The 25661-nt window shown below is 44.6% G+C and overlaps 2 pseudogenes across 2 annotated transcripts in view; one reads left to right on the forward strand and one right to left on the reverse strand.

The window, feature by feature from the left end:
* The window catches only part of LOC311240456 (vesicle-fusing ATPase-like), a 59017-nt pseudogene extending 41868 nt beyond the window's left edge, over positions 1-17149 (reverse strand). Inside the window, exons 1-3 of the transcript in view lie at positions 17035-17149; positions 11988-12143; positions 10326-10525 (exon numbers count right to left, since the gene is read on the reverse strand). The product of the transcript in view is annotated as a vesicle-fusing ATPase-like (transcript). The remainder of the gene's footprint in view (positions 1-10325; positions 10526-11987; positions 12144-17034) is intronic.
* Positions 17150-18491: 1342 nt separating this feature from the next.
* The window catches only part of LOC311240457 (vesicle-fusing ATPase-like), an 85800-nt pseudogene continuing 78630 nt past the window's right edge, over positions 18492-25661 (forward strand). The window contains exons 1-5 of the transcript in view: positions 18492-18687; positions 19432-19619; positions 20903-20995; positions 21653-21797; positions 24706-24839. The product of the transcript in view is annotated as a vesicle-fusing ATPase-like (transcript). The remainder of the gene's footprint in view (positions 18688-19431; positions 19620-20902; positions 20996-21652; positions 21798-24705; positions 24840-25661) is intronic.

Consider the following 25661-nt stretch of genomic DNA (forward strand, 5'->3'; position numbering starts at 1 on the left):
GTTACAGGTTGAAAAAACCCTCAGCTCGGAACTAGGCAGAATCTGCATATGGCTCGCTGATAACAAACTATCATTACACATGGGCAAAACAGAGTCCATTCTCTTCGGTTCAAATAACAAACTCAGCAAGACCGACGGCTTCTCAGTTACAGTGGGTGACAATATTGTCACAAGGAAAGATGAAATTACCTACCTGGGGTCCATCCTAGAGGCTAATCTCTCCTGTGACAAAATGGCATCCAATGTAATAAAAAAAGTCAACCAACGAACTCGATTCTTGTACCGGATCTCCTCTCTGGTAAACAAGAACACCCTGAAGACTCTGGCAGGAGCACTCATTCAGGGGTACTACGACTATGCTTGCACCTCATGGTACCAAAGCACCTCAAAGGCGCTAAAAACAAAATTACAAACATCTCAAAACAAACTGGTCAGACTACTGCTTGACCTTACTCCTAGAACCCACCTCACCCCTGCCCACTTCGACAACCTAGGATGGCTTAGAGTAGACGACAGAGTACAACAACTTGCAATGGGCCTGGTCTACAAGATACACTACACGACCAAGGTACCCATGTACATGTCAAAATACTTCCCAAAGGTCAGTGAATACCACGATCACAACACCAGAGGGAGCTCCACAAATCATGTCAAACCCAGATTCGGCTCAAATAAGGGACTAAACACGTTTCGCAATTATGCCACATCAATGTGGAACGCCCTACCCAAAGCTGTAAAGGAATGTGGATCACTACCCACTTTCAAAACCTCTCTCAAGGGACACCTACGGGAGACTGCAATTCAACACTGGCCCCTGTAAATATCCTAACCCAACCCCCTCCAATGTACAGTCATTTACCTAGTATGGTTTTGTCAATAGTTCAATGTACAATTGTGTTTGTTTGTACAGTGTCTCCTCCCCCCCCCCCCCTCAATGTACAGTGTTACTTGTTTATACAGTGTGCCCCCCGCCCCCCCCCCCCCCCCAACCACCTCCAATGTAAATTACCCAGTATGGTTGTCAATATCCCAATGTACCCAACCCCCCCCACCCAACCTCCAATGTACAGTTTCTACGTCAAATGTATATACTCCCTTTTCTTGACTCCTTCTGTATCACAAACAGTACTGTATTTGCAAATCTGGTATGTCATAAATGTATAGATGTAGCAGTACTGACTATCTGTATGTCATGTATGTCATATATGTCTATATGAATTGAAAATGGGGGACCCTGATGGAAACAAGACAAACGTCTTTCTCAGGTCTGCATCCCCTTAACAATTGTATGTATTGAGCCGTACTGTATTGTACCCATTCTGCAATCTGTTAAATAAAGTTTTCATTCATTCATTCATTCATTCATTCATTCATTCATTCGCAAAGCGCTCCAGCGCTTGAATACGGCCGGGGGATCCGCTCTATACAATGCAGACCCACGGCTCTCGTATTATAATGAGCCCGCGAGGCGTGTTATTATTAGAGTTAATAATATTGTATATTGTTTACACTGCCTTTTTATTCTATTTTTACTTCTCCACTGTACTATAATTATGTGACCTGTACCTCTATGTCTTCTACTACCTGTACCTCCCCTCCCCCCGGCCCTCCCCATGCTGCTGAATTTATATTATTTTATGAATACAACGTTTAACGTTCGCTAACGTAGAGAAACGTCAGACGTAATTCGAGATACGTCAGACGTACTTCGAGATACTTCCGTACTTTCCGCCAATCAGCGCATTGCCCTGTCACAGGAGTAATAATCCTGTGGCAGGGCAGAAGTTCCAATCTGGACCGAGGCTCCGAGTCTGCAGCTGGACCCTATTGGAGAAATGCGAATGCAAGGAGTAGGGGGTATCTGCAGAGCCGCAGAGCCAGGCTGGACGGGTTGGAGGCGGGGCTTCGTGGTCTGGACAAGTATTAGTGGTCTGGACAAGTATTTGCACTACTGCGCACCATTTTCAACGTCACTTTCGTCTCGTTTACATAGATCCCCCATTTTCAACTTACCTTCCCCCATTTTCAATTTAACTTTTGTCTCGTTTACATAGGTACATAGACAGTAATGTTACATCTAGACATTTATGACATACCAGATCTAGTAATAATAGAGTAAACTTGTACATAGACAGTAATGTTACATCTAGACATTTATGACATACCAGATCTAGTAATAATAGAGTAAACTTAACTTTCGTCTCAGTAACAATGTTCATAAAGTGTTGAGTGCTACAGTGTAGGTTAGTTTATTAGGACAAGTGCATGACAGTAAGGTTAGTTAGGGTTAGATTTTTTTTATTTTTATTTTTTTATTCAGATAATGGTTGAAAAAGTGAGTCTTTAAGTGCATGACAGTAAGGTTAGTTAGGGTTAGATTTTTTTTATTCAGATAATGGTTGAAGAAGTGAGTCTTTAGTCGACGGCGAAATAATAGAGTAAACTTAACTTTCGAATATGAAACAATCTTACCATAAGCATAAAAATCCCACAGTCAATTCCATTTGTTTGTCTTGGAATGAACATGTGCTAGAAATGAAATAAGTTATTAATGCCCATGAAGAAAAGAAAATGGGGGCTTTATACATATGTTATCTTACAACATAACAATGATGGCAGAAATCATGGGGATAATAGTAATGACTGTATTAGCTTTAGTTCTTCTTCTTCTTCTTCTTGTTGTGATGTGAGAAAGAGTTAGGAAAAAATGGACTCTTTATACTCTCACATGCTCCAGTCCACACGCATGCGCATACACATTGCGCACTCCAACACATAGCGAGAGAGCCCCCCCCCCCCCCCCCCCCACCTCATCCGCAATACTTGTCCAGACCACTAATACTTGTCCAGACCACGAAGCCCCGCCTCCAACGCGTCCAGCCTGGCTCTGCGGCTCTGCAGATACCCCCTATTGAATGCAAGGCTTGAAATCCCTACTCGCAAGCCCGCCCCCAAATATTATTTACCAATCGCAACGGCCAATTAAAGGAGTAGGGTCCAGCTGCAGCCTCGGAGATTGTTCCAGATTGGGCAACTTCTGCCCGCTCCCACGACATTTCTCCCGGGACAGGACAATGTGCGCTGATTGGCGGAAAGTACGGAAGTATCTCGAAGTACGTCTGACGTTTCCCTACGTTAGCGAACGTTAAAGGCCAACCTTCACGTTGTATTTTTGTTCAATAAACAATGTGGACTAGGCCAACGGTGACTTTCATGAAGAAGGGAAAAAAAAGTATTGAAATTGACCCAGTTTTAGCGTTTTTATCAAACATTTTGTCTGCCCAACACAATCACCACGCACGTGGATATTTTAATCAATGGTTCATAACGTGCGTGTGTAATCGAAATGATCTCGTCACAACAGGTGCAGGGCACCAGGGGGCTCACCAGGGGGCGCTGAGAGTCACACACAGCTAGTGGCAGGCACTGCAGGCAGAGAGCCTTGCTACCATAGATATATGCTTGCTACTACTAGCCGAATGAAAATGTATCTGTTTCACCTAACACTATTGCTCGGTGATTATAGCCATCCATCTCTAAAGCTAACCACTATTTGTAAAAGCCACAACCACGTTACCATATTTGTAATAATGTAAATCATTGTGTCGTTGTACATATTGTGTTTATAACGTTAGTAGCTAACATAGCTTAGCTTGGTAGCTATTGTGCTAACAACATATCCCGACATCCGGCTCGCTGGCCGGCATGAACGGCCGACCCAAAATGGTTCTCTCCTCTCTGTACACCCCGTCCCCACGGGTACCCTGCTGGGGGGCCCATGGACGCGACAACGGCGGCAGCCATAGGGTGCTCGAGCCCGTAAAGGCTAGTGGTACACGATAGCTATGAGCTAACTAACGCTACAGGCTCAAACACCCTACGGCCGCCGCTGTTGTCGCGTCCACAAGCTCCTCCGCAGGACACCCGCGAGGACGGGGGCACACAAAGAGGAGAGAACCACCCGCAGGGACGGCGGAGCTATAGGCTAATGTCAGTGTAGTGGTCCCGACTGTAGCAGGGACGGCGGAGCTATAGGCTAACTGTGATGCACCGAGTGGGCCACCATTGATCTACATGCCCCGATCTCAAATGGTTCACGACAGTAGACATAATGCTAACGTTAGCCAGCGCCATATATCGAGTAGTACTATGACCCGGACGGGCAAGGCATACGTTTCCTGAAGTGACGTCACGGCCGTGCTAGCGTCTGATAAGCTTTTAGATTTGGCTCATTAATATGCACCTGTAGTGACGTCGGCGTTTGATACGCTTTTTTGATTCGCGCGTGCATGTTATTCGTGCGTGGACCTTTTTAACTCTTTCGGAGTGGCATTTCCGATGTCAAATGGAAAAAAATAAATAATGAAATTATATACCAATGATGTAAACTACCCATAATTGATCAGTAGGGTTTAACCTGGATGTTGGGCTTTAAACGTTGTATTCATAAGATAAGATACATTCAGCAGCATGGGGAGGGCCGGGGGGAGGGGAGGTACAGGTAGTAGAAGACATAGAGGTACAGGTCACATAATTATAGTACATTGGAGAAGTAAAAATAGAATAAAAAGGCAGTGTAAACAATATTCAATATTATTAACTCTAATAATAACACGCCTCGCGGGCTCATTATAATACGAGAGCCGTGGGTCTGCATTGTATAGAGCGGGTCCCCCGGCCGTATTCAAGCGCTGGAGCGCTTTGCGATGGATCAAAATTAGATAGGAATCAAATGTATTGTCATCATACAGCACCTATAGCTATATAATGGAATAGACTGTATTAATATAGTAGTAATAATAGTAGTTGGCTAGTTGCGCGCTTCTGGCCACCTCCCACAGTGCGCGCATACACACATACTGTATACAGTACGTGCAAAATTAGTTGTCAAGAGCCAATCGCACATGTTGCCTCATCTCATCTGGCTCTGCAAATAGATCTAGAGTCTGAATATCATATATAGCCTGCTGATGATCTCTCTCGAGTCTCGAGTCAAATCCATTCTGAGAACGGAATGCAGTGCCCGCGACGCGGGTCTTGATTGATTGAAAATTGTATTAACAGATTGCAGAATGGGTACAATACAGTACAGCTCAATACACACAATTGTTAAGGGTATGCAGACCAGAGAAAGACTTTCGTCTTGTTTACATCAGGGTCCCCCATTTTCATTTCATCATAACATATGACATACACGACATACAGATAGACAGTACTGCTACATCTATACATTTATGACATACCAGATTTGCAAATACAGTATTGTTTGTGAATTGTGATACAAAAAGAGTCCATTGTCCAACTGTACATTGGAATATTGACAAAACCATACTTGGTCATTTACTGTACATTGGAGGGGGTTGGGTTACAACACAGGAGCAGAGTATAAACAACAGTACAGGAATGAGAAACAGTCTAAATGGGTTTTAACATTTTAGTTTATTTCATGCGGATATGATCTGTAATACCTGATCGGTACAATATCTACTAACCTGATCAATACAAGCCCCCCCCCCCCTCTCGTCAGCGCAGACGTACTTGCTTTTGATTTTGACGTTCAACGTCAGACGTACTTCGAGATACTTCCGTACTTTGCGCCAATCAGCGCACATTGTCCTGTCCCGGGAGAAATGTCGTGGGAGCGGGCGGAAGTTGCCCAATCTGGAACAATCTCCGAGGCTGCAGCTGGACCCTATTGAATTAAAGGGGCAATTTGCGACGAGATCGTCGCAGTGTACAGCCTGCGCTACGGAAAGCGGTGAGTTCATGAACGTAAGCGAGGAAGTCCATTATGCAGAGAGAACATTACACATGGCAACATGTTCTCTGAGGAGCTACCATTTTGTTAGCGTGACCAAGTTCAAGTTCTTTAATAGTTGTCATACAGAAGTACAGAATACTTTCATACAAAATGCTTCTTACTGTTACGCTCCAGAGACTGTGCTAGACAAGATAGTATCAAATAACATAATAACATAATATAGCATGAATTTAGAAGAAGAAAATGAGGTCACAGTGTTCGGTATAGACATATGTACAATGTTCTGAGTTACCATATAATATACAATACACAATACTATGCAGTGTACTAATGTACAGTACTATCTAGTGCAAAGCAGAAATGGGATGAGGTACAATTTTAGGTACAATTTACAGTAAGGTGTACGAGTTGTAGTGCAATCCTTCATCCATAAATATAAAGTGTGGGGAGTGGGTGCTACAGTGTGTTTGTTTAAAGTGGGTGTGTGCTATAAGTGTGTGGAGTGGGTGCTACAGTGTGTTTGTTTAAAGTGAGTGTGTGCGTGTGGATGTGTGTGCTATGTGCGTTTGGTGGTTGTTGTTGTGTAGTGTTCATTCATTGTTCGTTTAGCAGCCTGATGGCCTGGGGATAGAAGCTTCTTCTGAGTCTTTCTGTGCTCGCCTTGAGACTCCTGTATCGCTTGCCTGACCGCAGCAGTTCAAAGAGGCAGTTGTTCGGGTGACTGGAGTCTTTAATGATTCTCTTAGCCTTGCCCTTGCAACGCTTGTAGTAAATGTTCTGGAGGGTGGGGAGCCCCCCTCCAATTGTGCGTTCGGCTGAACGTGTCACTCTTTGTAGTCTGCTTTGGTCTTGTGCAGTGCTATTCCCAAACCAGGAGGTGATGTTGCCGGTCAAGATGCTCTCTATTGTACATGAGTAGAAGTTCTTAAGGATCTTCTGGCTGACTTGGAACTTCCTTAGGCGCCTGAGGAAGTAGAGGCGTTGTCGTGCCTTCTTCACAACACTGTTAATGTGTGTGGTCCATGTCAAGTCCTCGGATATGTAGGCTCCGAGGTACTTAAAGCTGTTGACTCTCTCAACCGGTGCCCCGTCGATGCTGAGGGGGCTGTAGTCCTTGACCCCCGACCTCCTGAAGTCCACAATCATCTCCTTTGTTTTGCTGACGTTCAGGGAGAGGCTGTTTTCCTGGCACCATCCCGCCAGGACCTTGACCTCTTCCAGGTAGGCCCTCTCGTCGTTGGCAGAGATCAGGCCCACCACCACTGTGTCGTCAGCAAATTTGACGATTGTATTGCTACTCCGCTGAGCCACACAGTCGTGTGTGTACAGGGAGTAGAGGAGGGGACTCAGAACACAGCCCTGGGTGGCCCCTATGTTGAGGGTGATGGATGAGGAGGTGCAGTTGCCTGCTCTCACCACCTGGGGTCTGCCAGTCAGGAAGTCCAAGACCCACTGGCAGAGGTCATAGCCCAAGCCCAGGTCCCTGAGCTTGGCTATGAGTATGGAGGGGACTATGGTATTGAATGCCGAGCTGTAGTCGATGAATAGCATTCTCACATAGTTCCCCTGCCTCTTGTCCAGGTGTGATGCTGCTGTGTGCAGCACATGGGATATGGCGTCCTCCGTGGACCTGTTGGGGCGGTATGCAAATTGCAGGGGGTCCATGTTGATGGGGAGGGAGGAGCAGATGTAGCCCTTTACTAGCTTCTCGAAGCACTTCATGGCTATGGAGGTGAGAGCTACAGGGCGGTAGTCGTTGAGGCAAGCAGGCTTGGATTTTTTGGGTACAGGGATAATAGTGGACTTCTTCAGGCAGGTGGGGATGACAGCCTGTTCTAAGGACAGGTTAAATATGTCAGTGAATACTGGGGCCAGTTGGTCGGCACAGACTTTTAGGACGCGGCCGGGGATGCCGTCTGGACCTGCTGCCTTCCTGATATTCACTTTTTTAAAGGTCCGCCTCACCTCATGCTCTGTTACCCTGAACACTGCGCCTCCATCAGCAGCCGACCCCCCCCCCCCCATTGCCGAGGCTTGTGAGCTGGTGTTGTTATTACCGGCATCAAACCTCGCATAGAAGGTATTGAGGTCATTTGCTAAGGAGATGTCACTGTTCAGTTTGAGGGAGGCGCCTTTGTAGTCTGTCATCGTTTTGAGCCCCTGCCACATAGCTCTAGAGTCAGCTTGTTCAAACTGGAGTTAAATTTTATCCCTGTAGCGTCGTTTGGCCTCTGACACTGTCCTCCTTACGTTGTATCGCGCCACCTTGTGGTCATTCATGTTGCCTGCCTCTAGGCCGTCGTTGTATGCTTTGGTGCGCTCTCTCAGAGCTTCACGGACGGATTTGTCTACCCAGGGTTTTTGATTTGGGTAAACTTTCATTTTGGTAGTGGGGATTGTTTCTTTCACCCTAGTACAAACATAGTCCAGCACTGTCTCCGTGTAGGCATTAATGTTATCTGTGTCGCGGAACACAATCCAGTCTGTGTGGTGAAACACTGACCGGATCGTCTCCTCTGACGTCACATCCCATTTCTGCACCTCTCGCGAGACTACGGGAGTACTTTTAATTCTCTGTCCTTTTGAGTAGTATCACCATAACGTTTGCATTTTCTTAAAAAAAAAATTATAATATTTTTAAGAAATTAAGCTATGCTCAGGAAAATGGTCAGGGGTAATGTAAAATATGTGTGCCGCTTAGTAAACAGCACCACGTCATATTTAGACCAGTATGGTCCTTAAGATTAGAAAACTCCTCAGTGAGGCCATTTGTTCTACAGTATACTGTGAAAGTTTCCAAACCACAGTGATATCACACAGGAAGCAGCGTCACATAGCGATAACATGTACTGCATGACAACAGCCTCAGAGACTCATCAGCCGCCCTCGCGTCTGTATATAATATGAAGCGGCAAATCACAATCAGAGTGAAATCTGTCATCACTGTTGAATCACATGATGAAAGAAAATGCAAAAAGAGAAGGAGGTGAGGAGAGAGAGAGAATGAGGAAGAAAGAGGAAAGAGGGGGCTGGGAGGCAGGGAAGTGAAGGAAAGAGAGGGACGAGGAAGGAGGATGATAGAGGGAGCAGAGAGAATGAGGAAGAAAGAGACATTTATGGACAGGGTTAGCGGAGGAGAGGAACGAATTAACGAAAGAATGAAAGAACGAAATAAGGAGGAGAGAGGGATAGAGGAAGAGAGGAACTAAAGAGGAGGAGGGCTGTGGGTGTGGGGTTGTTAGAGGAGGGAAAGGGACCCGGCAAAACGCCAAGAGGAGGAGAGGAAGAGGGCGATGAATGAAAAGGTAGAGATTCATTTCATGCTTCATTTGTGATTTCCAGGACTTTTTTCACACCTCAAATGGATGTGAGAGGAGTCTGTGGAGACATTTAATTACATCTCCTCCGTTTCCACCACCAGTCTGGAGGTCGCAACCACCACAGGAGTCACTAGCTAATGTTAAATACATTTGTACCGCTTAGATAAATATGATCATAATTTGTGTGTGTGTGTGTGTGTGCGTGCGTCCATGCGTGCGTGCGTGTGTGTGTGCGTGTGTGTGTGTGTGTGTGTGTGTGAGAGAGTATTTGCAGATTCTAGGCTTCCTCTAATAACAAAATCAAGTAAAATAGCCAGAGGCTTTTATAAAATATGAAGCACTTTGTAAAGCTGTTTTTCCAAAGGCTTTTATTACCAAAGGGAACTGGTCATGTGGAAGTAATGGAAGCGCCCCGATGTGCCGCAAAGCGCCGGGAACAGCAGCCAGGTTCCATCCTGCGATCATGTTAACAGAAAGAACCGTTCATACAGCGATGGTTTTCAGCGTCTGCCTATTTTCTCCGGCACGAGCGAATCGGACATCTATGGACCTGGGGGAATGTATTCCCAGTGTCCGAAATATTGTGTCTGTTACTAGGCTTGAGCAAATTGTGATGAAACAAAAGAGAATATAAATAATGATTTATATTTGCATTTTTGCCGGTGAATAACACCATGTTATAATTGTGCCGCATCCGACCGCGCTCACTGATCTCATTCAGCACCTTCTTGAGATCAAGTGTACAAGAAATCTAAGCAAATTAATAGAGGGAAGATGATTAAACAGAAAGATTTGTAGATACAGTACTGAATTATAATCCATTTGAATTATACATTCAAAATGTTATTATGAACTATAAATTACCTTATTATGGCCGAATATATCAATAGGGAAAAAGCTCCTCTTTCCAATGGCAGTGTTTAATCTAGATGTAGTCATTTCCTCTCGGTTTTACGATAAAAGAGCGATAGAATTAGCATTTTTTCTATAAATTCTTATTTTCGGAAAATCTTAAAAACATCTGTAAACAAACGTAGTGCTGAAAATATACACTTTGACTGCTGTTTTGATAGGGTTAAGGTCTTTACTCTTGGCTACATTTGAAAAAGAAACACAACATTAATTAATACGGTCTGTATTGATCGATTTATAATAAAAACAGCAGGGTCCCCCAACAGCTTAACAGGTTTTTAACAAAGTCAGACATGAAATCCCAGAATCGACGGTGCCGTGAGCCTTCTCACCCTCTTCTGCTCGTCTTCGTCGTCTGCGAACAGTTTCCTGATGTTGGCCTCAGACTCGCCGATGAACTTGTTAAGGATATCAGGGCCGTTGACGATCTTTGGTTCTCAGGTGTTGAGCATCTTGCCGATCTGCCTGGCTATCAAGGTCTTACCACAACCTGGGGGTCGGAACAGCAGGATGCCCTTCACGTGCTTACACCCTGGAGGAGGAGGAGAGGAGGAGGAGGAGGGGATGAGGGAGGAGGAGGGAGGAGGGAATGGGGAGAATGAGGGAGAGAGAAGGAATGAGAGGAGAGGGAGGAAGGATGGAGGGATAAGAGAGGAGGGAGAATATAAGAGGTAAGAGAGGGAATGGGAGATGAGAGAAGGAGAGAGAATGAGAGAGAGAGAGAGAGAGAGAGAGAGAGAGAGAGAGAGAGAGAGAGAGAGAGAGAGAGAGAGAGAGAGAGAGAGAGAGAAGGAATTAGAGATGAGAGGGAAAGGAGTGGAGTGGAGAGAAAGGAGAAAGGAGGGAGGGGGAACATAAGACAGGAGAGAATAGAAGAGAAGCAGGTAGAATAGAGGAGAGGAGGGAAACAGGAGAGTGAAGGAGAAGAAATGTGAGATGAAAGAGGGAGGAAGAAAGGGAGGAGAACTTGAGTTTTCAGGATGAAAGAAGTGTAAAAAGAAATCTATAGGAATCACTTTCTTATTGTGCTTGTGTGTGAACTCATAAGTGTGTACTCATAAGTGTGTATTCAAAGCGTATTAGAACCTTGATTCCAATGTCATGGTTTTTGCCTTATTTCACATTTCTGTGAGGGACAGCTGTCTATTTTTGCTTTATTTCACCTCTCTGTGAGGGATAGCTGTCAATCCCAGTTCCCTGTGGTTAATTGCCTCATGGGTCGGCAGGTGTGTAGGCTTGATTGCACCTGATGCAGTGCAGCTGTGCCTATGGCCATGTGGAGTCTATTAAGTTTGGATATCGCAGTGTCAACTGCTTTTTCATTTCCTAGTGTTGGCTGTCCTTTTGGTCACGCTCATTATATTGAAGTGTAGTCTGATCGCTGATTCAGAATTGAGCTTTACGGTAGTCATTCTTATTTTAGGCTACCCACGTGATTCTACACATAAACTCCCTTAGTGGAGGTTTATTGTTTTACTTTTTCCAATATACTGTACACTCCTTTATTAGGAGGTGTCATTGTGGTTTATTTACTTTTATACTATACCTCTTTATTGAGAGTAGTCCTGTTTTTTGGGACTTGATTTATTTTCTTAATTACTCACTTTGAGATTTCCACCTGTAAAGGTTGTTTTCTGTTGTTTAATTTTCCCCTCTCCTAAAATATCTGCGTAAGCAGTCTAGTGGTTGTCCGTTTCACGGATAACTTTAAGAGTCCGTGTTATCTGCTCATGACCCACACACACACAGCCCTCACATCCAATGTATGTGTTATAATGTTATATATAATCTATGGATTCAAAAGATATTTAAAACCTTCCTTATCTGTAGAACTACTTGTAACTTGTATTACAAATAAGGAAGTAGTAGCGTATCTCCCATTTGTGCCACAATACCGGGAAATGGGTAGACTGTTAGAACATGTGTATTAATATTGTTTTTTCTTTGGTAATTATGCTCTTATTAAGAAAGAAAGGAATACAAGAGTTTCTCACCCATCTGTTCCATGATGTATGGGGGGAAGACTCGGGAGGCGAACGCTCTGCGGAAGATGTCTGAGAATTCCTTGTCCAGACCTCCGATGCCCATCTTCTCAAAGTTCCATTCTGGGTTGATGATGGTCTGTCTGGCCTGCTTGGTCTTTGCCTTACCTATTGCCAGACAGGCAAGCAGAGAAGGAGTGGGGTTAACCTCCCAGCACGTCATGTGTTGAGAGACTTGACGTCCCACAAGCGAAAGAGATGACAGAGTGGTTTAAGGGTCAGACCAACATCCCAATCATAGTCTGTTTTGGACAGTGGTGCCATTAAAGTCCCCATGAAACGGCTAGCAGAATGCTATTTGATTCCACTTATGTATGTGTTTCCTGTAAAAAACAAGAAACTAGGGAGGGACTTGTCGTGGATATTGATTGGCATTTATAGAAGCCAATAGTGCTGAATGTGTATTACGGTCGACCCATTAGCTAGCAAGCTAACATTGAATTTGTTCAATTTAGTTAAAGAGGCAGAGTGCTAGCGTTGTTACAATGTGCTGTAAACGTCATTCTAGAAAGCATTTCATTGGAATGCAAAATTAGTATATAGTGTTTTCCAGGAAATGACAAACATCTATTTTGATTTCATGGGGCCTTTAAAACTTGAAGATTCTGCGTTTTTTTTGCAGTAGTTTCTGACCCAATCTCAACGACACCAACCTTTCATCAATCTAGCCTCACGTTACCAGTGGGGATCTATCTGAGCTCGAACAGGGAAAATACCGCCCCCTATCGTCTCTCCGGATGGTATTGCACCCATTGGATTGGACTGAATGAAATGGATAGGGGGAAAAAGAGTCGGGAATCCCCATTACTTGTCAGGCATGTAACCGGAGACGATCCCATTCATTGCCGAGCCGCAGAACAGCGTGGAATATGTGTTTCCAGTACCCAGCGTTGGATCAATAAACGCGATCGATATTTGGAATGGCGATCAGGAATTGGAATAATCTTTTTGGAGAACATCTGATCTGAGGTAAGGAATCTATTTTACCAGTCTTGGGATAATCAGAGTTTTTTTCACCTATATCTCAGTGTGTCCCATATGTGTGTGCGTGGCTGTGAGTGTGTGCGATCAGGAAATAAGCTAATCGATTTTTCAGCCCGCTTCTCTAGCGTGCATAAGTACACATATACTATCGATAATCTAGCGTTTATTTGAAAACGATTCATAAATAGGCCAAAAAATGTGTTTTGTGTATTCCAGTAAAGCGCGATTCCTGCAGAATCCTTTTTTTGGAAGTTTAAAAAAACTAGCGTTTTTCAAAATGGTATAAAACGGAAATGTACTGATTAAAAAAACAATCCGTTTCAACAATGTTGACTGCAAACAAGTCATTGATAAGTGACAGGCGTATTAGACACATAGCCATAATTTAAGATATAGTTTATGCGTTCGCAAATGTGATCGCCCTCCCATTGACTACAGCGCTGGCACTCAAGCGCTATTTCTGGCGCCCCCTGCTGGCACTCAAAGTGTTAAAATGGAGAGGGCAATCAGAATGAGATCAGTATTAAAGGGGACATGCATTATAAATGGCTTTTTTCTGTGTTTAGCATGGTTTTATAGTAATAGGGGTTAGTATCAATGGGTCTGTGTCTCTAATTACCATATTGACTCATCAGTCTAGTCTCGAGTTCACGAGATCCTCCCTCACTCAACTAAGCTGTTCTGATTTGACAGTTTAGCTGACATTAATATAGCACTGATTTGCATAACTAACTATGGTTGACAGCGACAGCAGAGCGAGTGTAAAATCTTCACTTCCTCAAACAGAGCGAGGCAGATAGTGCTCGACTGCGACTCTGCGAGGGAGAGAGAGAGATAGAGGGAGAGAGGGAGAGATAGAGAGGGGGACCCGTCTTGCCTCCGTGTGTCCCCCTCTCTCTCTCCCTCCCTCGCAGTCGAGCACCAGCATATCACTGTAATATCTTTGCGCATGCCCCCACGTGCACGCCTATATTCTGATCAGTACAATAATAATCACAGGGGTATATATTGTCATTTGAAACAAGTTACCAATGCATTGTCCCGTGGGATTATGCCCCCCCCGCTGCGAAATTAATTAGTATCCCCCTCAGTCTCTCTCTATCTCTCTCTATTTCTCTCTGTGCCAGTCGCAGACTGTGTGGATGACTGTCACTCAAAGTGCTTATGGGCGGAGCCAGGCCAACACAGCCTGAAATCCAAAGGGAGTAAAATGTGGCTTTTGAGTACTTGATTCGAAATATAAAACGTTTGAATTTTTTTGAATAAAAGCTTACAGATGTGTTCAATAGACTCACAGGAATTGTGTAAAGTTGCCCAAATAGTGCTAGGAATAGCAATGCATGTCCCCTTTAAGGTTTTATTTAAGTATTTGAATTCAAACACTGCCAACATAGGTTTTAAATTAATGTAATCCAGTAGAGGAAAAATATATTAGCTTCTTTATTATTATTTTTTTTATTATAAATATGTATTGCAGTAATATGCTTTTTGGGGGGGGGGTCACACATTCATAAACAGACAGTGGCGGACTCAGGCTGTTTGAAGGGCAGGGGCGAAAAGAAAAAAAGGGCACCTACTTCACAACATGGGACTCCATCAGTGAGCAAAAAGCTATGATGCGTCATGTATGGTGAAATAGTCTTCATCCTTGATTAAGATTAACATTAGAATAACATAGACAATCCAGATTAATAGTATAACCACACCTCTATGATAAAAACACACAGGGAACAATACACCTTTCAAATGTGTATTTCACCTCATTGTCATGGTGTTCCTGTACTCCCCTTCTCTCCTCCTATACTCCCCTTCTCTCCTCCTGTACTCCCCTTCTCTCCTCCTGTACTCCCCTTCTCTCCTCCTGTACTCCCCTTCTCTCCTCATGTCTCTCCTCTATATCTCCCTATCTCTCTCCCTCCCCCCTCTCTATCTTCCCCATTCTCTCCATTAAACGTAATATATTGTACCTGGATACTGGCTGGATCAGTGGGATATTTTAATGGAGAGCATTCAAGTTATTTGTTGTTGTGTCGTTTGAATAATTTCTCTCCCTATCATCATTTTCATCCTCGCTTTCTTTAGCATCTCCATCATCATTTCTCTCCATAGCATCATCTGCATTCTCTCTTTCCTCAACTTTTTCATAATTTCTCTCCATAGAATCATCTGCATTTTCTCTTGCCTCCACTTCTTCATAATTTCTCTCCATAGAATCATCTGCATTTTCTCTTTCCTCCACTTCTTCACCATCTCTCTTCCTGATCATTTCCCTCTTGAATATCTCCATTTTCATTGTCTGTACTGTCTTTATCTAAGGTGTAGCAAATAATATTTGTTTTATAATAGTAATATAATTGTACTGTATATAATATTCCTACTGTAGCCTACAATGTCATAATTGTATTATAGAATAATATGTCATATAACGACCACCACTAGCCCTCTTGCCTTGATTGTAATAAAGATGATCTATGGTTGGTCAATTTAAATGTTTAAGAAAAAATGTTCTGTCCAAAATAAGCATTATTGACCATGTTAGCACCAGATTCTCAGTTTTTTTCAAAAAGAAGCTGCCTCTCGCAGCATTTTTCAGCTGCTTTTTAATATTCTTCTGATTTCTTTCTCATTGGGATTCTGTAATCATAGAATATAGGCCAATGCTAAACCCACTTTTAAGTTTACTACCACTCTTAAGTTAGCTTTAAAAAGCAATTCACACTGAACTTTAAAGCGCCATGGGTATATTTTGTGCAAATAGTCTTAAAATAATTTGTACACTTTATTTCTAAATTGAGAACACAGAGCATAGAATCAGATAAGCAAGGTACCTGTTTAGTTAGCTACTGTAGCTACAGTAGTAATACAGCTAGCCTACAGTAGCCTAGGCTAAAACATACTGCCATCAATAAAATCACTTGCAGTGTACAAGTGAACAATACTATTTAGTAATGCATAATTGGTAAAACAAACTCAATCTTTGCAACTTCAAAGAAAGCTTGCTGTATTACCTACCTCACACACAGCAGTAGGATGCAGGGTTACAGCTCAGACTGCATAAGCCCTCTGGCATCTGAACATTCAAGAGGGGATGTGTCTAAAACTGAAAACTTAAATGGATGGAATATTGTAGTGACGAGGCTGCTCAGAGTTGTAGCTAACACTTTTGCGTGACATTATTTAACCATCGGGGCACATGGTCAAGTTTAGACCATTGGAAGGGCACCAATGGGCAGTTGGGCACATCCTCTAATTTTTGCCACTCAAAAGGGCATTTTAGCATGATGTTTTCAACTGTGGGGGCACATGGTCAAGTTTAACCATTGGAGGGGCACCAATGGGCACGTCCTCTAATTTCCGCCACTCAAAAGGGCATTTTAGCACGATGTTTTAATTTTTTCATGCCCTCAAAAGGGCATTTTAGCGCGATGTGGGGGCACATGGTCAAATTTAAACCATTGGAGGGGCACATCCTCTAGTTTTTTCACTCAAAAGGGCACTTTTGCGTGATGTTTTTCAACTGTGGGGGCACATGGTCAAGTTTAGACCATTGGAAGGGCACCAATGGGCACGTCCTCATTTTTTGCCACTCAAAGGGGCACTTTAGCAAGATATTTTTAACTGTGGGGGCACATGGTCAAGTTTAGACCATTGGAAGGGCAACAATGGGCACAACCTTTAGTTTTTGCCACTCAAAAGGGCACTTTAGGTTTAGCGCAATGTTTTCAATTGTGGGGGCACATGGTCAAGTTTAACCATTGGAGGGGCATCTCCTCTCATTTTCGCCAATCAAAAGGGCACAAACAGTACTTTTGCAAATCTGGTATGTCATAAATGTATAGATGTAGCAGTACTGTCTATCTGTATGTCATGTATGTCATATATGTCCTGATGAATTGAAAATGGGGGACCCTGGTGTAAACAAGACAAACGTCTTTCTCTGGTCTGCATCCCCTTGTACCCATTCTGCAATCTGTTAATAAAGTTTTCAATCAATCAATCAATCAATCAATCAAACCTGCAGCGAGCCAGCTCCATGGAGTCCATTCAAAGCAGTCGACGACACTGGCACATTTCTGCAGACTAGTAATTTTCTGTTTTGAAAACAGCCGGTGTGACAAATTACCACCCATTTTTGTGTCCGTTGTCTTCTTGTGTCTGCATCAACTTTCGTAAAGTTTACCAAGACTCAAGTGGGGGTGCTGCAGGGGGCTGCAACACCCCCTGCTGGCGGGGAGTTGTAACTGCAGCCAGCGCCAAAGATTTACTAAAAATGAATACAAAACTTTTATTTTTTTAGTCAGCATTTTAGTGTAAGCAGTCTATTTTTTTTTTTTTTAAATGGTTGAAATCCACTATTTAATGATATTTTCTGTGTATCTGACTGATGTCCCATCCGAGTCTGACGCAGCGCACAGGTCACACACACATCGGCGACGCCTACTACGTGACGTGAATTTCGGCGCGAAAGACGAGGACACGTCACGGTTGAGGTTGATTTTTCCATTTCTTTTCTATGTGCACATGCACAGTGAGGTGTGGTTTTATGGGTTATTTTTTCCTATCAGGGTAACTGGTGCAACTTTGTATAGTGTTGGAGGCGAGTGTATTCATTGTTTGGTGAGTGGAGGCGGCCGGTGACATGGCCTCGCAAGCAGCAGGACCTGAGTCGGTGTCGCTCAGACACGGGGTGAGGTGTGTCCCCGAGGGGACTGCTACGGTGGAAGAGGTTTTGAAAGCTGTCGGCGAGCAGGTAGGATGCGAAAATCTCGCTTATGCATCGCGGATGAATAAGGCTGTGGTGGTTTTTTTGAAAAAGGAAAGTTTGGTAAGCAAAGTAATTGCGAGTGGCATTTTTGTGAGGGATGTGCTTGTGGTGGCCGTATCGCCGCTGTCGGCTCCCGCTACACGGGTAGTCGTGTCCAATGTACCTCCGTTTATCAAAGACGAGGCTCAGTCAAGGTAGCTGATTCGCTTCGGGAGCTTTGCGAGTGGATTCAGACCTATTGCTCTTGGGTGTAAGGAACCTGGGCTGAAACATGTACTCTCGTTGCGTAGGCAAGTGTTTATGTATTTGAAAAGCGCAGACCAAACGTTAAATGCTAGTTTCACTGAAGCGCGCTCGAGCGTGATTGCGAAAATGATTAAAATGTATTCGTTTCAATCAGACTATCCTGACCTGCCGCGAGCGACAGCGAACTGAGCAGCGATGTCGTCCACCCCTCAGATATTCGCTCGCTGTGTCTCTAGTTGAGCGATTACGCGGCCGAGTCCCGCCCCTAAACACTTTTTATTGGTCATGAATCGCAGCCCCCCCCCACGTGTGCTTCCAGGTAACACACACACACACAGACACACTCGGACACGCGCCGCCTCATATCAGGACAGTGTCGCGCGCGATTTCGTCTCTAGTTCGCTCGCTCGCTCCCTGTCAGGAACCGGTGTTAGCCAAGTGAAAAAATAGTAGAGGTTAATATGGTAAACACTGCAGAGCAACAGGCAGATAAAGGGGGAGTGGAGGAGGTTACTGAGACAGAGGGGCTGGTGGTGGAGGGAGAAGCTGCAGGAGGAGTTGGAGTAGAGAGTGCACTGAGACAGGGGGGCTGGTGCTGGAGGGAGAAGCTGCAGGGGGGACGCATGCTCCCGAAACAGGTGCACAGCCAGGGCCGGTGTTAGGTTCATCAGATGGAGGGGGGGCCCCTTTCCCCGTGGATGTAGGGGGGAATGAAGCTGACGCAGAGGCCAGTGGTGTTGTGGAGAGAGGGGGGGGGGGGGGGCAAAGTGGGGGAGGGGGGGGGGGTCGGAATGGGAAGGAGATTGAAGTTGAGGGGAGCACACTGGTGGGTGAGGAGGGGATGGATTTAGAGGGGGGTGCTAAGGAGAGGGAGTGGGTCTGAGGAAGAGGCATTGGTATCTGGTGATGGGGGTGAGGATTTGGAAAAGGAGGGGATGTATACTGCAAGGGAGCTCACCCGGTTTCTTAGGGAAACCAAAAACAGGAAAAATGTTCCATTGGGACGTTTTTTCCCAGATCAAGAAAAGTTTTTAAGGTCTGTGATGCATGCTAACAAGGTCACAGGTGGGGGTTTAATGATGACACCCAGGAGGAAGTTCCGACTGAATAAGTGGGCTACTAATGTCAGGAAAAGATTTGTCATCAAATACAGGTGTATAATGTATGGACTGTATGGTGCACATCTGCTGGTGGGTTTCTTTTTCTGGTTCTTGTTCTCTGTTTTCTCCCTCTTTTTTCACATGGAGGTCTGTTTACTGTGTAGTGCCGAATTTCCCCTCGGGATAAATAAAGTATTTGTATTTGTATTCTATTCCATTCTAGTGGATCGTGTCAGAATAGCCCCCCCCCCCCCCCATAATCTCCCTAACAACCCAATCCTCCCTTCCATCCCTCGCCCAGGCCTGCCTGACGAGAAGGGGCGTATCCAGATCCTGACAATCCACACCAACAAGATGAAAGGCTTCGGCCGGTTGGCTGACGACGTCGACATCCCATAGCTGGCGGCCGAGACCAAGAACTTTAGTGGTGGTGAGTTGGAAGGGCTGGTCCGAGCGGCCCAGTCCATCGCTATGAACCGCCACATCAAGGTCAGTCACTGGCCAATTCACCATAAACCAGCCAATAAAAGTATTGAATTATCATATTGAGGATAAACTAGCTAATTTAATGTCTTTTGACTAATTGATTGACCACGCTTACAGAATTGGTCAATGAACTGCCACATCAAGGTCAGTCACTGGCCAATTCACCATAAACCAGCCAATCAAAGTATTGATTTATCATATTGAGGATAAACTAGCTAATCAAATGTATTTTGACTAATTGATTGACCACGATTGCAAATCAATGACATGCCACATCAAGGTCAGGCTGGCTAATTGCAAGCATACAATCCAGGCAACATCTAGTAGAGACAGATAGTGAGTTTCTGTTTCTATGACTTTATTAATCTGGTATACTGCTTTACAGTATATTGTTATTTTTTTTAACAATTATAACAACTCCCCCTCACTGACTGAAAAGCAGGCTATAGTGGGAACAATCCGCTGTCAGTAAGCCTTCAATTTACATAGTTAAACAACACAGATAAACAATAACTCAAATATGACTCACCACTGGTCCTGGCTGTCCTCCCTCGTTTAATGGAAATAATAAAGAAAAAAAGAAACACAAACAAAAAGAATACCACCGCGACTCTCAGTCCACTGTGGGTTTCGTTCCGTTCTCCAAAAAAAATAAAAATACCTTTCTGGTGATAAAAAAAAGGCACGTAAATAATATTCTTTTCCCACCTCAAAAGGTTATTTTCCCCCGAAAATAAAGGGCGTTCGCCGCAACCAATACAAAACAAACAACTTGTACTCGCCTACACTGGAATGCAAGACGTGCGATTTGCTCCTGCGGCAGAATCCAGTCAACCGAGAGACAAAGATATAATGTACAAATAAGAGAAAACGAATTAAAGAGCTTCAACAATAACTCGGGCTGTCTAGGTCTCATTCAAACCCACCTAGCTCGCCTACACCTCTCCTTGTCGCGCGCTTCCTACATCCCTTTAACATCCCTCTCCCCGTGTGCACGCTGCGGGGAAAGTGGTCCAGGGTGGTCGGATCGACTCAGGGACAAAAACGCCCACCCTAGCCCATCGGCCCGGAGCCCCGTGCGTGTGTGTGTATTCTCTCCAAGCAACATGTACAGTGGAGGTAGACATACAAAGAGCAGAGAGCTGCTGTTCCTAACTTTGTTATTGTGATACTGTTTGTATATAGTTGTATCTAACTGTTATACTACTGTGTGTGTCTGTCTGTCTGTCTGTCTGTCTGTCTGTCTGTCTGTCTGTCTGTCTGTCTGTCTGTCTGTCTGTCTGTAGGCTACATCGACAGTGGAGGTGGACATGGAGAGAGCCGAGAAGGTACAGGTCACCAGATCCGACTTCTTTGGATATCTGAATGACATCAAACCGGTACGTAAACAGTGGTTTCTGTGTTCTCTTCCTGTTCCTGTCCAACCCTGTCTCTATACGGTAGTACTCTGGTACCCAGACCCCCAGGCCACATCCAGAGGAGAAGTAGATGACGGTAGTCTGTCGACTTCACTCTCACAGAGACAGCTTGGAGGGTCTTCAATATTAAAGACGCACAAAGATCTTTACGATATGAAATGAGGATCTCATAGACTCTTTGACACACACAGGTACATGGAATAGGCGTGTAAGCAACCGATTCCTAGACTCCGCCCTCTTAGCTTGAGCGAGGAAAGTGACTGTTGTGATTGGAGGCTCGAGAAAAGAGGGTGGAGCTTGGGATCAGTCGATCGTAATGTTTAAGTCTACGAGGTCCTTGTTGCTGGACAGCTACAAAATACGGCAAATACGATTACAAACTCATTATGTATCTGTTCTGTTGTTTAGTGTTAGTCTTTGTATCAAGAGGTCAGTCAATCAACTAGAGAATAGAAACATATCTCACTTCCTATAACTATGAATTTCTTGTGGTGGCACTGGTGGGGTTCTTTTTTTGGGGACCACAGATTGGGCCTATAAAAGATGAAAATAAAAGTAACTACAGTAGCTAGCTAACTAACTAACTAACTAACGAATGCTTCTCTCTCCGTCCGCCTGGCGTTTGGCATCAACCAGGAGGACTACGCCGGTTATTTCATCAAGTGGGGCGACCCAGTGACCCACGTCCTGGACGAAGGCGAGCGGCTGGTGCAACAGACAAAGAACAGCGACCGCACGCCGCTGGTGTCTGTGCTGCTGGAAGGTACGGGTGCAGAGACGGACACAGAGCTCTGGTGCTGCTGGAAGGTACAGGTGCAGAGACAGACACAGAGCTCTGGTGCTGCTGGAAGGTACGGGTGGAGAGACAGACACAGAGCTCTGGTGCTGCTGGAAGGTACAGGTGCAGAGACAGACACACAGCAGGGTCTGGCTCAAGGTGTAGTTATACCTGCCCAGTTGACTAAGGTGGCTAGTGCTTTTTTCAATGTACGTCAAGGGGGCACTTTTTAAAAGAAATCTTTATCTAGTTTTAGCCCCACACATTTTATGTTCTTTTACTCTTTTACTAGTTTTAGCCCTACTTCATTTATGTTCTTTCTACTTACTTACTAGTTTTGATGTTCTTCTGTAGCGCCTTGAGATTTGTTCCACAAAAGCGCCCCTACAAATTGAATATATTATTATTACCTTACAGCGAACAAACAAAGCAACAGATGGCCCTGGACAATCACCAGTCGCCACTCGCCATCCTTCCTTACATAAGCAATCGTATGATGTACCTAGAGATTTGTCATTTTTGGGTGAAGAAGGCTTGGGGACAAGACAATGTCAAATATTGTGATCACCTGACCACATCTCCTGCAACGGTTATCCTGTGACAGGTTTAGCTGTACAGTTTCCTAGCTAGCTAAATATGATGAGGTAGGAAGTTCCCCATGTAGGAGTTGGTACATTCCACAATGAGGTACTTTGTAGTGGGTACTTTATCGGTGGGTATACATCAGACAGCATATCCGGGTATTTTTTGGGGCGGGGCGGGGGGGGGGGGGGGGGTGACTATAGTCAAAGTCACAAAAAACAATCTATATAGTTGTTAGATTTGGATCAATCAGCCAGTATCACCTCTTCATCTGTTGGCTTGTAGTTCTGCGTTGTGTTTATTTTCTCCGACGTCTTCTCATACTGGCTGTACAATCTTTGTCATTCCCCTTTAATGCAATCCGTAATCATAATAATTCACATCGTCAGACATGTTACCTTTCTTGGAACCCGGTGTTTATTACATAAACAAAAGCCTCAGATGTTACCCATCTCGTATTGTCCTTGGAAAGTCTTTGATAGAACACTAAATTCATTATTCTAATGATCTCCTGTTACCCCGCTTGGTGGTCGTCACGGCCTTGTCGTAGCCAACAACCATATCTGCTAGCCGAAGCTAGTGATGAGGTGTCACTCCCCTCCCCCACCCAGCGAGGGTGGAGAGGGATGAAAGTCTCTGATCAACGCGTGCGCTCTTCGCTGTGGTTCGTTTCTCATTCTAACTACCCGGAAGAAAACGCCATTATATTATCTTCGCCATAGCAACGACAGGCCCCGCCCCTCTTCTTGTTACTATGTGACGCTGCCATGGCTACTGCTTTTAACCTTTAGTATGGTTCGATGTCAAACTCTGCATAGTTCTCTCTGACCAAATATGCACTGTTCCCAGTCCGTATCAGTGTTTATGTTTAACAAGCTGAACGACCTCGAAGCCCTGGGCTCTATCTTAGTCTGCTGCTAAACACATTGACTCTCTCTCTGACCGCCTCCACCACTACATCTACCTCTCTGACCTGGCACATTTAGATGCTGTCATCTCCCCAATATATACATTATATACATTGAAAAAACCTCGACATCCTTCATAGTCAAAGTCATAAATAACAATCTATACTCAAAGTCACAAATGACAATCTATATAGTCAAAGTCACAAATCTATCTAGGTCGTCCTCGGACGGGCCCTCCATCGGTGCTTCCAGTCATCCCGATCCTCCATGCATCTGGCTAGCTCGCCGGTGCATTCTGTTCACGCATCTCTCCTGAGTACGTCTATGTAGTTTAATGTGGGACGTCCTCGTGATCGATGCCCGTGTGTTGGTTCCCACAGCACAAGTTTGCTGGTTGGCAGCTCATGGTGTCTCTGGCAGTGACCTGCCAGCCTCATTCTCCTGACTGCCACTTTATCGCTCACCTTTAGCACCCCCCCATACAAGTTTGCATTAGTGACATGCTCATCCCTGTTGATGTTGAGCACCACACACATCATTCTGGTGTAGCACCCATCCAAGGACTTCTGCAGGGTGGGCTTCAAGGTCCAGCATTCACTGCCATACAAAAGGATAGACTCAACTGTTGCATGAAAGAAGTTGAGCTTGATTTGACGGGGGAGGTTGGATTTCCACACACTGGTCATGCCGTTCAGAGCCCTCCACGCAAGCGCCTTCCTCCTTTTAAGGTCCTGCTCGGACGAGTTGACCCACGAGCCCAGGTATTTTAAATCACTGACTTCCTTTAGAGCAGAGCCTCCTGTTGTCCTTAGATGTCCAAATGACAATCTATATAGTCAAAGTCACGAATAATAATATACAGTATATAGTCAGAGTCATGCCCCTAACACACACACACACACACACACACACACACACTCAAACTCACTCAAACTCACTCACTCTCTCTATCTCCCTCCCTCTCTCTCGTTCTCTCTCTTTCTCCTTCTCTCCCTCATCTCTTTCTCTCTGTCTCTGTCTGTCTCTCTCTCCCTCTCTCTCATTCTCTTTCTCCTCTTCCTCTTTCTTTCTCTCTCTCTGTCTCTGTTTGTTTGTCTCTCTCTCCCTCTCCTCTCTCTCTTTCTGTGTCTCTCTGTTTCTCTCTCTATCTCTCTCCTCACTCTCCCTCCTCCTCTCTTTCTCTCCATCCCTCTCTCTCCTTCTCTCTCTTTCTCCTTCTCTCCCTTTATCTCTCTCTGTCTCTCCCTCCCTCTCTTTCTATCTCTCGTTCTCTCTCTCCCTCTCTCTGTCTATTTCTCTCTCGTTCTCTGTCCTCTCTCCCTCTTTCTTTCTCTCCCTCTTTATTTCTCTCTCTCTCTCTCTCTCTCTCTCTCTCTCTCTCTCTCTCTCTCTCTCTCTCTCAGGTCCTCCTCACAGTGGGAAGACGGCCCTGGCAGCTAAGATCGCTAAAGCCTCTGAGTTCCCCTTCATCCAGATCGTCTCTCCGGACAAGCTGATCGGCCTCTCGGAGATCTCCAAGTGCGAGGCCATCAAGAAGGTAGGTGGCTTACTTTAGTTTCATTTCATTTGGTTTCATTTAATTTCAGTTGATTTTTAATTTAGTTAATTATTTCTTAATTTATAATATTTTATTTTCCACTATTTTATGATATATATATATTTTTTTTAATCTCATGTTATTGTATTCAGTGTAAAATACTTTGCAACATGGTTCTTAATAAGGACACAGAATGCCATATATGTGAAGCATTCTTGCATAGATTGAGCTGGTCTTGAACGGCCTGTGAGCCGGTTAATAAACGAGTGAGTGACTGAGTGACATTGTCAGTCTATGACGCGCTCCACACCTGAAGAGCGCTTGAGTTTATGGTAATTTTCTAGTTGATTTAAGAGTGGAGGGTGGAAAGGAATCCCAACCTGAGCATGACATGAGAGCAACATGGCTGCCGTGTGAATAATGGGCAACGGTCTCCTAGTGTGGGTATACTGTATCTCCCTCCTCCCTAACCTCCTTGCTTCCTTCCTTCCTTAACACCCTCCTTCTCTCGCTCCTTATCTCCCTATCTCCACTCCTTTCTTCCGTATGACCTATAGCATGCCAGTTAGGGTACCTTATGTATACTGCACCTGTATATACTGTTTACTTTACTTACTCCTAGTATATATTCAGATTCTAAGTGTTATTGACCATATACTAGAGCTGCCGCGATTACCGCGGTATCGCTGTTACATCACGGCCACCGCAGAGTAGGCTGAATACCGCGTCACCGCTGTTTTTTATAATAATAATAATAAATTACCCTCCTCTCGTTGGGCTTGCGGCTCTGCAGATATACCCTACTCCTCCATCGAGGTTCCA

The sequence above is a fragment of the Notolepis coatsorum genome, assembly GCF_963971535.1.
Source record: "Notolepis coatsorum genome assembly, chromosome: 14".
In the NCBI taxonomy this organism is placed as follows: Eukaryota; Metazoa; Chordata; class Actinopteri; order Aulopiformes; family Paralepididae; genus Notolepis; species Notolepis coatsorum.